At 42.0% G+C, this 16,452-nt stretch overlaps 1 pseudogene; it reads right to left on the reverse strand.

Annotated features, from left to right (window-relative positions):
- Nucleotides 1–1,474: 1,474 nt before the first annotated feature.
- Nucleotides 1,475–16,452, reverse strand: part of LOC122555515 — a 130,223-nt pseudogene continuing 115,245 nt past the window's right edge.

Genomic DNA, 16,452 nt, shown 5'->3' on the forward strand with positions numbered 1-16,452 from the left:
GCTCTGATCTCCAGCATCTGAAGACCTCACTTTCTCCTCACCCTCTGTCCTGCCTATTAACCGCTCATCTGTAATAATCGGGATAGCTGTGCCATACACTTTCATCTGCTATAATACCTGTCTCACTTTCATTCCATGAGTGAAACAGACCACAAAAGGGCAGAGAGAGTGAAGATAGGTGCTGATCTGGTCATCATTTTCCTCCTCATCCCTTATGAAGAGAGTATGCTGATTATGATCAGTCCCAGGGCATGGGACTGATATCAGATGTTGTCCTTGACTCACTGAGCTGGGAACCCCTGAGTAAGGGATATCCCCCTTGACTTGACTGAAGCCTAATGACAACGAGGACAAGCTTCCTCGATTTTTATCTGTGCTAGGCATGGGTAAGACTGCAGTAATGTGAACCTGACATCCTGACTGAGGGGAGGCAAAACACAGAATGGTAAGGCAAGGCATGGATGCTGTGTGCATCCAGGTAGAGTAACTGAGCACTATGACAGCAAGCGAATGGACTAGAGATGCAGCCTGGTCCAATCCACTTGCTGGGTATGTTCCCCTGACCACATCTGCAGCACTATATTGACAGCTCCTGGTGCAGCCTGAGGTGCAGCAACATCCTGTAAGTGAATTGGAGATGTGTCACAAGGGTTCTTAGAAACTGGAACAATGACCAAGGACTTGGGTGTATGTAGCCTGAGGAATTGGTTCCTGGTATCGTTTGGATCCAGCAGTAATCTGAAACAACCAGGCACCTGCTCTGGTTTTTTTGTCAAGCTTTCCTGACATCTTGCTTGGTTGGCAAGTTTTTTAAGATGGTGTGATTGAATATTAATGAGGCGTGTTATATTGTTAACAAGGCATTCAATAAATGTTGATCCACATTAATTGACATCTTACCACTGCCGAGTGAGAATCTCAGCACACTTCTTATGAAAAGCATAAAAAATGGCTCGAGTTGTTCCCAATGCTGAGATTGGCCTCACAGCACTTATCACCTGATTTGGCTGTGCTATAACCTACACTGTTTAGATCACTAGAAGATTCCACCCATAGTCTATTATGGGGAGTTCTTTCTTCACTCCTGAAAACTTCACTTTGATCAGCTTCAGAGCTCCCCTTACTTCATAACCATAAAGTAAATCAAAAGGTCTAAAATGTATTCATTGACGTTTGCATGTTGAACAAAAGAGGTTTTGGTCATTTGTCCCAGTGATGAAATATTCCTGACAACATGGTGACATCTTTCCCACAACCTACGAAACTCCAACTTCACATGCTGTGTAATTATCGCAATTACACTAGTATTCCTGGCCCCTAATTTTAACTTTAGCCCTAACTTCTCAGCTAATCCAACTAGCCTAACCTTGATACTCATTTGCAGATTATTTTGGGATAAATCTAAATCTGCAGAAGAAATGTCTTAGCAACTCCAAAAGACATTTTGACAGAATGATGCACAATAAACCAAGTATGTTTCCTTTTATTGTATTTCAATTATCAGAACCTCATTTCCAATTAAATAATACCTTCATTGGACACCCCGCATGGGCCTCCACTTTTGTGTATTGACTGAGGCAGGAGGACTTCACAGTTTCTCGAGATCCACTACTCTATGGGTCATAGCATAAAATTAAAATATTCTTACTCAATAATAAAATGTCCAATTAAGTTTCTTATCTACATCAATGTTTACATAAAAAGATCCATCAACTAGATTTCTTAATAAACACAAATCTGGATTATTATCATTAGTTCATATATTCAATAAAGATACAATAATTGGTTAAGATACACAGTCAATGATGAAGTATAAATGCCTGTCCTTCTAGTGCATACACACACTCTCTCCAAAAAAAGAGAAAAAATCTGATTTCTCTGCAGAGATTGGCTTCCTGAAAAAAATAAATACTTCATCCATAATTTTGAAGGCAGAAGCAAAGGCACAAGATGATCTAGACTCCATTGTTCTGATGTTCTGGCATATATCATCAGACACTATTCATGCACAGTTGGCAGGGACAGCAATCCTGAGATGTTTGTTCAATTACTCTTTCAAAGGAACATGCAGGTTTCATTCTGAATTCCACACATGAGGATCTTCATTTCAGAAAAGGGAGAGATTAGCTGGGCAGCTTATTCTAAGCAAGCTTTCCTCCAACTCAACCAGACAAAACAAATACTTCACTTTTTTTGTTCAAGAAAATCTCCAGCCCCAAACAATTAGTTATCACCAGTCATGTTGTTCTATTGCTCGATATTCTATGTTATTAACAGGAAAATGTAATAAAACAAATTAATCCTCAGAGTGAATTTTGAATGATCACATTTAAAAAGCCTACTTCCAGTATGTCCACCAAATTTGAAATAAAGCAATATTCCCTAATCTTTCAAAATTTAAATCCTCCAAGTAATTTAAATATATTTGTAACAACATACAGGACAGCCTAGGGTTAGTTAGGATTCAACAACCATCATTACTCAACGCATCATTCCAATCAACACACTACTGGCTTCTAGTCCCAGCTGCTTTACATCTTGGTTCCTTGAACATTTGCATATTCGCATAAAGTGTTAACACAACAGGCCTTAGACTGGAACAGAAAGCAAAACATTCTCTCTTAAACGCTTTCTTAACTTCTGCCCTAACAATTCCCTGTAGATGACATTAAATAAAGGACAGGGTGACTGGTTAAAATGGTCCCTGTACACTAGGACTCAGAAACAGGGCCATGATGTGCTTGGCCATGTTGCCCACTGCCACTCAGTACTCCCATTGAAAGTGTCGGGAAATAAACTGCTGACATTTGTAACCTAACTGAAGACTCAAATGCACATAATACTCATCCATGCTCCACGCTCACAAAGCATCCCCAAAAATGGCAGAGAATCAAATCTTTAAAAATAATAGCTGCTGGGAGATCTATATTTAAAATACTACAATACAATCATTTAAAACATGCTTCCAGAATTCTTGGAGTTCAGATTTATAATCTCCTCATTTTGTCATACAACATAAATCTCATAATTACCATTTTCAATCTAAATAAAACAGTGCTTAACCCTTTCATAAAGGATACACATATGAAAGAAATACATCTACTTCATTCTTTACAATGATTCTTTTGGGATGTAATTCATGAGGCAGGTAATGTGCTATTGTCATCTCCCAGGCATCCACAAATGCCACGTTGATGCCCTCAAACATCTTACTAAGTCAAGTTGATAGGAATACCAGTCACTGTTGTAGAGACTGACCTCCCGCGGAAGGGCCTGAACATTGGCAGTCTTTATTACAACCAGTGTATCTGGGCTCCTTCCCAGCAATCGTAGAATTGACCTGCGGATGTTCTGGAGCCTGCGGATGTATGGTTCAACTGGGAAAGTGTTGAAATGACACCAAATGGTGAAGGCTATAACAGTGTTCTTTCCACCTTTAATCTCATCCAGTTTATTTGCGATGAATGGCAGGTCCTGATTTGAAATGGGGAGGATTCGGATCGGTGTTCCATGAGCATAGTATTCCATCTTGATCTTGTTGTCTATATCCAAAGCGAGATGTGGCCCCGTCTTTCTCAGATTGCCAAGATCAAACTTCCTCAGACCTAAAACAGAAGATGGAATTACACATAACGTGACACTGAGTTATCTTTCCATTGATCATTATGAACAGACCAAAGTAGACAAATCACTCAGAACATTAGTGCTTTAACTTGGGGATGCTCTCAGCTCTTATCCTACTTTACTGTGGGACCAACAGTTTCATACAACAACGGGACATCAGAAAAGACAAGTGAGCAGCCAAGTTAAATAATTAGGATCAGTAAGCCAGTCAATGCCCCAGGAAACACTCAGGGAAGTAGGTGGGTGAGTTCTTGGGCAGTTAAGCAATTGAGATGAGAACCAACAGTTAGAGAAGAAAGCAGTCTGGAAAGTATATAAAGAGCAAGGTTAAAAAGTATTCAACCTCAGCAGTTGTGTAAGTTAACAGATTTAGAGACACACAAGGCAGAGGATTCTGTTGATGATAAGCAAGCAAAAGTGTGCATAACATGGGAGGGTGTTGGTGGATGGGACAAGATTTTCAGAACCTTCTTTAAAATGACGCCTTTGTAAGTGGGCCTGAACAGTAAATCTTAGTTTAACTTGAGCATTTTGAGGAGCTGTTTGCATTATATTCACCAAAAATCTAATAGGTCGAAATGCAATTTTGTACCATCATGTGCAGAATAAACAATTTTGTAATGCATCAATAATGTCTCGTTTTTATTGTTCTGAAGTAGTAACAAGCCAGAAATAAATGACAGAATAAAGCAGTGTACCTCAAATTACGTTACAAATGAAGACTAAGTGCTCAATTTTCCCAAAAGTCAGCAAAGGTCAACTTCAGGGAGTTTCATGGAGGGTTTCTCTCCATGAGCTATCTCATGCAATTTCTCACTTCTCACCTCACTATAAACGCACAAGTTTACTCTGGTACCACCCTTGAGCTAGCGTGTACTGACCAGCAGAGGGCATGCTCACCACTGCCTGGACCTTCAGGTTTCCTGTTGCTGACAACACATTTAAGATTAGATTAGATTACAATAGATTCCATACAGTGTAGAAACAGGCCCTTCGGCCCAACAAGTCCACGCCGACCCTCTGAAGAGTAACCCACCCAGACCCATCAGACCCATTTCCCTCTGACTAATGCACCTCACACTATGGGCAATTTAGCGTGGCCAATTCACCTGACCTGCACATCCTAGGACTGTGGAGGAAACCGGAGCACTCAGACGAAACCCACACAGACACAGGGAGAATGTGTAAACTCCACACAGACAGTCACCTGAGGCTGGAATCGAACGAGGGACGCTGGTGCTGTGAGGCAGCAGTGCTAATCATCGAGCCACCGTGCCACCCCAGCACCATGTCACACACTGCCAGCCTCAAGGAGTTCCTTATAGTTGGCACAGTGGGAGGAAATGGAAAAATAAAGCTTATGAGGGCACGGACGTGGCACGGGCAATATCGCACTGGAAACAGAAAATCAATTTTCAAATATATTGGCACTTTGAACCTGCAGTCCTGAGGAAGGGTCACTTGACCTGAAACATTAACTCTGATTTCTCTCCACAGATGCTGCAAAACCTTTGAGCATAAGCTATTCATCAGGATTGAGGGGGTGGCCCAAGGGGGCTGAAGAGATAAATGGCAGTTCAGTGGGGCTGGGGTAAGGTGGTTGAGAATCCGATAGGTAGATGAAGTTGGGGGTAAAGATGATAGGTTGGAGAAGGGGGTGGAGCAGCTAGGTGGAAAGAAAATAGACAGGTAGGACAGGTCAAGAGGGCAATGCTGAGTTGGAAGGTTGGATCTGGGATAAGGTTGGGCAAGGAAAAATGAGGAAACTGGTGAAATCCACATTGATCCCGTGTGGTTGGAGGGTCCCAAGGCAGAAGATAAGGCGTTCCTCCTCCAGGCGTTGGGTGGTAAGGGTTTGGCGGTGGAGGAGGGGGAGTTTAAGTGTTCAGCTGCAAGGCATTGGGGTTGTTTCATGCATGTGTTGTGGAGATGTCCTCCCTCCTTGTCTCTCAGTAGCCATCCTTAAAAGTCTTCCATCCCTTGAAAGGAAGCAAGAACTTACAAGTTATCAAGGTTATAGCAGCATACTTAGCACAGATCTCTAAGATCCCAGACTTATGCACTAACCAACGTTTTCTGTTGTTGAAGTCAAGCACATTATGATATGATGCTTTCATCATCATATCTGTACAGTCTATGGCATTTTGCATCTGGGGCAAGCCAGTTATATTTGCAAACCCAACAGCCGGGCTGTAGCATCATGGGAAACAAGATGAAGTGATGTAATTCTGCACAAGTTACATTGGTAACCACATTGACACATTTGTGGGGTGAGGATGGAAAGATCCAACATAGGTCCCCAGTGGATCTTTGGAATCAGCCAATTGCACAAGAGTTTAATGTAACTGCCATTGCCCATTGGGGATCGAATGGCCACCCCCCACTTAAGGTTACAAGCCCTACTCCAGCAGTTGACAGTCCTGTGAGGGTGTCTGGGACATCCTCATTTGGTGGTGGCATTGTGCTCTGTTCATCTGGATGAAATCACCTTAAGGAAGACTGACTCTGGGCCCAGTGAATGTCCTCTGCATCCTAAGGGGACATATAGCTGTGTGTCTTCATGTGGAGGCTGTTTGGCAGCTGCTGCTGGTTGCTGATGGTTCTGGGCTTGCTGTATATTTGGTCCTTCACAATAACTCTGCACCTTTACTGTGTTACAGCCATAGTCATCATGACAAGAACAACTGCTGTGCCTAGACCCATTGCAAATGGTTCTGTGAAGAATGTAAGAAACATTACAACTCCTCAGCAATATGAGCAGTCAGCATTTGCTTCACAGAAAAATGATATTTTATCACAGTGCTCAATAAATTGGAAATATATTGATCTCTGACAAGGAGGTTCATGGAATGCATCTACACAAATCATTGACATAGGGACAATACTCTGATGTTTGCAGTAGATGGCACATCACACAAATATAGCAGAAGGTTGTAAGTGTGGTCAGAAACTTTGTTTCCTCTAATACCCACCTCACTCAAGAAGAGCATGTTGTCAAATATGCAGAGTTCAATGTGAGATGGAAACAGCTTTATGTATCCCTTGTGCAGCCAATGAGACTTCGGATTATCTTTGTGAGTTATGACCACCAATGACACATTAAATATTCCCTGACGAAGGGCTCCTGCCCGAAATGTCGATTTTCCTGCTCCTTGGATGCTGCCTGACCCATTGTGCTTTTCCAGCACCACTCTAATCTTGACTCTAATCTCCAGCATCTGATGTCCTCACTTTTGCCTACATTAAAGATTACCTTTATGATTACCTCTGGTTCACAGAGGTGACGATAATTGAGCTGCAGTGATCAATGATATGCTCAAGGTTGTTTGTCACCAAAATTTGTATTGAATGAGGTTGGTCACTGCATGTGGTTCACATATCGAATTACAAGATTACAATGATTGTCTTTAGCCTATACTGTGTAACTGCTTGATTAATGAAATTGCCCCTTGAAGGGCTCACACTGATCACAAGTCACCAAAAAAACACAAAGTCAGTCTGGTACACTGTGCATTTCGCCAACAGAAATTGTCAAAACATGATTGACAAATTGTGGAAACTTTCTACTGAACGGTATAGCGATTTTCTTTTGGTGATCTTTTACAGTGTGACTTTTGATGATGGTCTTCCATTACACAATTTTCTATTGCACGAGCTTGCAGAGGAACACAACTGTCTACAGGTTAGCGATGTCAAACATCATGATACACTGTCCTGTCATCAAAGCCGGGTTGGTGGTGACTTGACAATCCAACCTCTCCTGCTGCACCCTTTGCCTTCCAATAGTCTATTGTCTGTCATCTTTATACTTCGACCTACCTAATGGGCTATTGTCTCCCATGCTTATATATCGACCAGTCCCCTGACACAAATATGGTCCTCTTTTTATTTAGCGGTCACTTTGCTCAATTGACTTAATAGTTGGTTTGCAAGGCGTAATGCTAATGGGATGGATTCAATTTCTGTATTGGCTGTGGCGTTATTAAGATGTGCAGAGTACTAGCAAAGTGAAAGGCAGGAAGCTAGAATTTGCTCAGTAAAAATGATGGGAGGAAAGAGTGTATGGTCCCTTTAAGAGGTAAAGTGTTTTTGTAAGTTTAGAATTTTACACTGAAAAATGTGTCTGTGAGCAGCTGTAGATTACTGACAGTTTGGAATTTGAAATGTGTATCAATTGGTTGTGTGATTGCGAACCTTAGGCTCATTTTGATGTTAAGGCAACCGGCTTCAATATTAGCCAGTTAATTTAAACCAGGCCCTAGATTACTATACTCAATTATATTTAAATGTGATTGCTTTGACGACCTCAAACCAATTCAAGTGTAAAAAAAAATCATCGAGGGTATAAAAGATGAGGGCGTTTGGAACATTGGAGAGTGCCAACTGCCATCTGAAGACACCAACTTTCACCCCTCAGAGAAAGCACCATCTATCAATCAAAGGTACCATGGCCCCTTCAGCTCATATTCCAGACAAAAGAAATTACAGACAAAATATCACTGACAGCAGGAACAGTGGTAAAAAGGCGTTTGTGATTTGAGATCAGCTGAAGCAAGACTGGAGAGATAGTGGAGAAGGCAGAGTATTCTGGAAGACACATTCTGTATGAACTTTGAGAGACGAAGTTTTAATTTATTGTTTTCTTATTACTTAGAGTCATAGAGTCACAGAGATGTACAGTATGGAAACAGACCCATCGGTCCAACTCGTCAATGTCGACCAGATATCCTAAATAAATCTAGTCCCACCTGCCAGCATTTGGCCCATATCCCTCTAAACCCTTCCTATTCATATACCCAGAGAGATGCCTTTTAAATGCTGCAATTATACCAGCCTTCACCACTTCCTCTGGCAGCCCATTCCATGCACGACCACCCTCTGTGTGAAAAAGTTGCCCCGTAGGTCTCTTTTATATCTTTCCCCTCTCACCCTAAGCCTATGCCCTCCAGTTCTGGACTCCCCCACCCCAGGGAAAAGACCTTGTCTACTTACCCTATCCATGCCCCTCATGATTTTGTAAACCTCTATAAGGTCACCCCTCAGCCTCCGACGCTCCAGGGAAAACAGCCCCAGTCTGTTCAGCCTCTCCCTATATCTCAGATCCTCCATCCCTGGCAAAATCCTTGTAAATCTTTACTGAACCCTTTCAAGTTTAACAACATGCTCCCGATGGGAAGGAGACCAGAATTGCACGCAATATTCCAACAGAGGCCTAACCAATGTCCTGTACAGCCACAACATGACCTCCCAACTCCTGTACTCAATACTCTCACCAATAAAGGAAAGCATACCAAATGCCTTCTTCACTATCCTATCTATCTGCAACTCTAGGAACAATGAACCTGCACTCTAAGGTCTCTTTGTTCAACAACACTCCCTAGGACCTTACCATTTGTACATATATAATTGAGACCAGTATTTAGAACATAGAACAATACAGCACAAAACAGGCCCTTCGGCCTTCGATGTTGCATCAATCTGTGAACTAATCTCAACCCATCCCTGACACTATGCCGTCATCATCCATGTGCTTATCTAAGAATTGTTTAAATCTCCCTAATGTGGCTGAGTTAACTACATTAGCAGGCGGGGTATTCCACGCCCTTACCACTCTCTGAGGAACGAACCTGCCTCTGACATCTGTCTTAATCTATCACCCCTCAATTTGAAGTAATGTCCCCTCATACAAGCTGGTGTCATCATCTTAGGAAAAAGACTTTCACTGTCTACCCTATCTAATCCTCTGATCATCTTGTATGTCTCTATCAAATCCCCTCTTAGCCTTCTTCTGTGAACAGACCCAAGCCTTCTGCCTTTCCTCATAGGACCTTCCCTCCAGATCAGGCAACATCCTGGTAAATCTCCTCTGCACCTTTTTCAATGCTTCCACATCCTTCCCGAAATATGGCGACCAGAACTGTACACAATATTCACGCACTAGTGTTTTGTATAGTTGCAGCATGACATTACGGCTCCATAACTCAATCCATCTACCAATAGAACCTAACACACTGCATGCCTTCTGAACAGCACTATCAACCTGGGTGGCAACTTTCAGGGATCTATGTACATGGACTCCAAGATCCCTCTGCACATCCACACTATCAAGAATCTTTCCATTGACCCAGTATTCTGCCTTCCTGTTATTCTTCCCAAAGTGAATCACCTCACATTTAGCTGCATTGAACTCCATTTGCCATCTCTCAGTCCAATTCTGCAGTTTATCTAAGTCTCCCTGCAGCCTGCAGTATTCTTCCACGCTGTCCACTACTCCACCAACGTTAGAGTCATCTGCAAACTTACTAACCCATGCACCTATGCCTGCATCTAAGTCATTTATAAAAATGACAAACAGCAATTGTCGCAAAACAGATCCTTGTGGCACACCACTAGTAACCAGACTCCAGGTTGAATATTTTCCATCAACCACCATTCTCTGCCTTCTTACAGAAAGTTGGTTTCCAATCTACGTAGAGCCTTTTCAACTGAAGTCCATGTATACCACGTCAACTGCCCTACGCTCATCCACATGCTTGGTCACCTTCCCAAAAAACTCAATGAGGTTTATGAGACATGATCTGCCCTTGACAAAACCACGTTGACTATCTGCAATCAAATTGTTGCTTGCTAGATGATTATAAATTCTATCTCTTGTAATCCTTTCCAAACCTTTTCCTACAACCGCCGTAAGGCTCGCTGGTCTATAATTACCTGGGTCATCTCTACTGCCCTTCTTGAACAAGGGCACAACATTTGCAATCCTCCAGTCCTCTGGTACTAAACCTGTAGACAATGACAATTCAAAGATCAAAGGCAAATGCTCCAATACCTCCCCCCTGGCTTGCCCCCCTGGAATCCTCAGATAAATCCCAACCACCCGGTCCAGGGGATTTGTCTACTTTCACTCCTTCTCAAATTGATAACACACAACTTCCTTACTAATCTCAATCCTTTATAGTCTCATATCTCATATCTCATTCTTCTCCTCTACAATATTCTCCTTTTCCTGAGTGAAAACCGATAAGAAATATTTGTTAAGCATCTCTCTGGTTTCCACAGGGCCTACACACAACTTCCCACTTCTGTGTTTGACTGCTCCTCGGATGCTGCCTGAACCGCTGTGCTCTTCCAGCACCACTAATCCAGAACCCTATTCCTACCCTAGTCATCCTTTTATTCTTCACATACTGATAGAAAGCTTTAGGGTTCTCCTTTATTCTACCTGCTAAAGACTGCTCATGTCCTCTCTTTGCTCTTCTTAACCCTCTCTTTAAATCCTTCCAAGCTAATCTGTAGCTCTCCATCGCCTCATCTGAACCACCTCGTCTCATCGTCACATAAGCCTCCATCTTCCGCTTAACAAGAGATGCAATTTCTTCAGTAAACCACGGTTCCCTTACCTTATCATTTCCTCCCTACCTGACAGGGACACACCTATCAAGGACATGCAATATCTATTCCTTAAACCAGCTCCACATTTCCATTTTCCGCATCCTCTGCATTTTGCTGCCCCATTTTATGCCTCCTAAGTCTTGCCTAATCGCATTATAATTGCCCTTGCCCCATCAATAACTCTTGTCCTGCGGCATATACCTACTCCTTTCCATCACTAAACTAAATGTAACCAAATTATAGTCACTCTCTCCAAAGTGCTCACCTACAACTAAATCAAACACCTGGCCTGGTTCATTACCAAGCACCTGATCCAGTGTGGCTTCCCTTGTTGTCGGCCCTTCGACATACTGTGTCAGGAAACCCTCCTGCACATACTGGGCAATAACTGATCCATCCAACGTACAAGAGTTATAGCATTTCCAGTCAATGTTGGGGAAGTTAAAGTCCCCCATCATGATCACCCTATTCTTTTCACTCCTACCCAGAATCATTTTGCCAATCTTCTCCTCCATAGCCCTGGAACTCTGCAGAGGCCTATATAAAACTCCCAGCATGTGATTTCTCCTCTCCTGTTTCTAACCTCAGCCCATACTACCTCAGTAGACGAGTCTATTGGAACAACATGCCAGTGGAAGTTAGTTCAGTCAGGGAATAGTTCGTAGTTAGGGAGGAGTTGTTCAGTTTCTTGGTAATTCTGTTAATTTATTCGCTGTTATAATTAAATAAATAAATTGTTACTTGTTACTTATAAAGTATCAGGGATGCCTTTCAGTTAACCACACTTTTAACAGATTACAAGGGGTGAGGCAAGCTTCTCTGGATGTTTTGGATTTAATTATTAGAAGCGAACCTCAACTCCCGCCATAATAGATTGGGACTTGTGTTTCAGTTTAATTATCATGAGGGTTCGATCCTCATCGCTTTTGTAACAGAGGTTACCATGAAGGACTCACCTTCTCAACCTCTTCCCTCGCCTGAGGTGTGGTGATCCTCAGGTTAAACCACCACCAGTTATCTCTATAATGAGAGAGCAGCCCTCTGGATGGGAGGACTATGGCAATGGAACCTTTTTGTTCCCCTTTTGTATTTCAGCACACTGCCTCTATGCTCCATAATTGACTTCTCCAATGAAAAGTAGATAGTTAATAATCTCACTGTAAAAGGACACTAATGAATGAGTGACCATAATATGATGTATTTTTACATCATGTTGAAAGTGAGGTGTATCATTCTGAAGCAGGAGTGTTAAGAACAGGAAATGATGAAAGCATGAGGAACAGATTTGCTGAACTAGCATGGGAAATAAATGAAAGGCCATATAATCTGAATATTAGATGTTACATCTTTATTTATTCCTGGCCCAAGTAATAAAATTCTTCTTTCTCTCACTCAAGTAAATATTTTAACTGAGTCCCGCATTTTGATTTGCACATTCTCCCAGTGTTTGTGTGGGCTTCCTCCAAGTGCTCCAGTTTCCTCCAACAAACCAAAGATGTGCAGGTTAGGTGCGTTGGCCATGCTAAATTGCTCATAGTAATCAGGGATGTGTGGGTTAGGTGCATTAGTCTGGTAAAATGCAGAGTAATGGGGTAGGGGAATGGGTCTGGGTGGTTTGCTCTTCAGAGGGTTGGGTGTGGACTTGTTCGGCTGAAAGGCTTGTTTCCACACTGTAGAGATTCTCTGGTTCTATGATTCTATAATCAATGAATAAACTTCAAAGAGCCACTTCATGGCTTACAGCAACTACACATTCCTTCAAGGTGCAAAAACTCAAGAGTGCTCAGTCAATGATGGCTGTCAAAGGAAGTGAAAGCTTGGATAAGATTAAAAGGAAAGGCTTATAAAGTGGTCAGAAGTAGTAATACTGAGGAACCTTGGTTATCCGAATGAGATGGGCGGGCAGGATTTCATTGGGATAATTGATTATTTGGTTGATTGATTCAATGCCTCTCCTCTGGGGCTCAGTGTTTTGTGAAGTTTCCTTTTTCCTCTCTCTGCCTGCCTTGCTTCCTCTCTCTGTCTCAGGGTTTGTTTCTGAGCAGACACACACTTGTGTGGAAAGGACCTGCAGCATTGCTGAAGCCTCCCGGCCTCGCCCCCATTAGTGCAATGGGATTGACACAGCGAGCACTTGACAAGCCTGCTCCCTGTTCAGAAGATGAGGCTGCAGCACACCGTGCATGAGCCCCTGCCCCCTCCGCCAGGGCAATCGGACTGGACGCCAACAGTAAGACTGCTGCTGCCTTTGTGGAGTGAGTCTCAAAATAACACACACACACACACACACACACACACACACACACACACACACACACACACACACACACACACACACACACACACACACACTTTACTGCAGCTTTTTGACAAGTTCCACCTTTGCCCTGTACAAGACAATGTTGGAGAGATTATCTTGGGAAGGGGAGTTTAGGGTACACCTCTGTGCAGAACTCCAGGGAAAGTGTGGGGTGAGAGAGAAAGGGCAGGAGGCCAGTCATTTGGAGATGGTGCCTGGGCTCCCAACAATGTCCAGGACTGTTCTCGGCAGCATTTCAGTAAGTCAAATTCAGTTTCAATCATAGATAGAACATAGAACATAGAACAATACAGCACAGAACAGGTCCTTCGGCCCACGATGTTGTGCCGAACATTTGTCCTAGCTTAAGCACCTATCCATGTACCTATCCAATTGCCTCTAAATTATGACTTTGTGTCTGTTTTCCTTGACAAAGAGACAGGAAATCTCTCAAATTAGAGATCCAAATCACTAGGGAGAATGCAGAGTTGATGGAAATTAGCATCAGGATAAAGGTTATCCAAGAAAGTCCATGGGGCTGAAAGTTGATAAGTGCCTGAAACTGAACGGTCTGCACCCAGGGAGTTGAAGGAAATGGCTGTCAAGATAGTTGATCCATTGGTCATCATCGCCTAAATTTTCATAGATGACTTCATTTAAGTGCATGTAAATGCCATAAATCTCCAAACACCACTCACAATGAATCTAAAATGAAACTAAGGGTAAGGCGAGAGTAAAAATGCACTTTATATCATGGTCGCATTTGATCAAGTGTGACATTAAGGAGCCTAGCAAAACTGGGATCAATGGGAATCAAAAAACAAACACTCCACTCATTAGAATCATATCTGGGACAAAGGAAAAGTGGTATAGTTGGTGGTGGTCTGGTATCTGAGTTCCATGACATGTCTGTAAGGTGTTCTTCAAGATAAACATTTTCTACATGATCTGTTCAGAGATGTTATTACATACATCTAGAGGAGATGGGACTTGAATCTGTGTCTCCTGGTCAAGAGGTAGGGACACTCCCACTGCATTACAAGGGCCCAGTTCTTCAGTGAAATATCCCAAGACAAGCCATTTCCAGCTGCTTCATCAATGTCCTTCCCTCCATCATAAATCAAAAGCGGGAATATTCACTGACAAATGTGCAATTAATACCATCCACAACTCCTCAGTTGAACTTTAGCATAACACAATCAATTAGAAATTGGCTACTTTAGATTTAGTAGTATGCAATGAGAAAATCTAATTAATAATATTACTATAATGGACCCTGTGAGATCTGACTGTGGCGTAGTTCTTTCTGAAACTAGAGTTTGAAATTTGAGCAAAGGAAATTAAGAGGGTATGAGTGGCAAGTTGGCTATGGTAGATTGGGCAAATCACCAAAAGCTATGCCAGTAGACAGGCAATAGCTGGTATTTGAAAAGATACATTGTTTACAACAGATATACATTCTCCAAATATACAAACATCTAAATGTAAAGATAAATCAGCCATGCCTGATGAGCCTGGTACGATTGCAACATTTAAAAGGTATCAGGATGGGTACATGAATAAGAAGGATTTAGAGGGATATGGGCTGGGTGCTGGCAAGTTGGACTAGATTAGTTTGGGATATCTGGTCGGCATGTACAAGTTGGACCGAAGGGTTTGTTTCCATCCTGTACATATCTATGGCTCTATAACTCTATGGAGTGATTTTTGCAGATCAGAAACTTCCAAAAGTCAACCTCCTATTTAAGAAAGGAGAAAGGAATTACAGACTGAGCAACCTTCTTTCTGTAGCAGGAAATGTGCTGGAATCTATCATAAAGGATGTGATAAGTGGACTCTTGGCTCAAAATGATCTGATATGGCCATAGTCAACGTGGATTTACAATTAGAAAATCATGTTTGACAAACTTGTTGGAATGTTTTGAAGATGTTACAAACTAAATTAACAATGGGGAGTCAATAGATGTCATATAATTTAGATTTTCAGAAAGTTTTGATAAAATTTCCCCAAAGGAGGTTGGTTGGCAAGATTAAAGCACATGATTGGGGAGATAATGTACTGGCATGGATTAAGGATTGGCTGACAGACAGGAACCCTTGAGTAAATAAATGGGTCACCCTTGAATTGACTAGAGTCAGTAGTTGACCCCAGCTGTTCACAAATTATATCAAGGATTTAAAGTTGGGGAACAAATGTAATGTTTACAAATTTGCAGATGATACAAATCTATACAGGCACATGAGTTGTGAAGATGATGTAAGGTGCTTCCAAAAGGATTTCGACAGGCTTCGTGATTGGAAAAGAATATGGCAGATAGAATATAATGCAGAAAAACATAAGGCTATCCACTTTTCTAGGAAGAACAGATGTATAGAGAATTTCTTAAATGGTGAGACTAGTCCAAAGTGATTTGAGTGACCTTGTTATCAAGTCATTGAAGGTTAACATGCAGATACAACAAACTTACAGCATATTAACCTTTATCATTGGAAGATTTGAGTACAAGTGTGGTGAATCTTGTTTCATTTGGGTATGACCTTTTTTAGATTGCACCTGTCTGCAGTTCTTGTCTCCTTATCTCATGAAGGATAGCATTGCCAAAGAAGAGGTACAACAATGGTTCCCCAGATTTCCTGTTTCAATGATTTAGGGAGATCATCCTGAAGAAAAGGTTGGATAAACTAGTTCTGCATTCTCCAGAGTTTTGACTAAAGAGATAATCTATCTAAACTCTCCAGAATATTGAAAGTGATTAGGAAAGGTAGATGCTGATAATGTGGTTGGGACATCTAGACTGTGGTAAGGACTTCCTGAAAGAAGACCTTTCACTGGAATGAAGTCTTTTGCCCTTAGAGTTTCAGACATAGAACATAGAAGAATACAGCGCAGTACAGGCCCTTTGGCCCTCAATGTTGCGCCGATCCAAGCCCACCTAACCTACACTAGCCCACTATCCTCCATATGCTTATCCAATGCCCACTTAAATGCCCATAAAGAGGGAGAGTCCACCATTGCTACTGGCAGGGCATTCCATGAACTCACGACTCGCTGAGTAAAGAACCTATCCCTAACATCTGTCCTATACCTACCACCCCTTAATTTAAAGCTATGCCCCCCCGTAATAGCTGACTCCATA

The sequence above is a fragment of the Chiloscyllium plagiosum genome, chromosome 12, assembly GCF_004010195.1.
Source record: "Chiloscyllium plagiosum isolate BGI_BamShark_2017 chromosome 12, ASM401019v2, whole genome shotgun sequence".
Lineage (NCBI taxonomy): Eukaryota > Metazoa > Chordata > Chondrichthyes > Orectolobiformes > Hemiscylliidae > Chiloscyllium > Chiloscyllium plagiosum.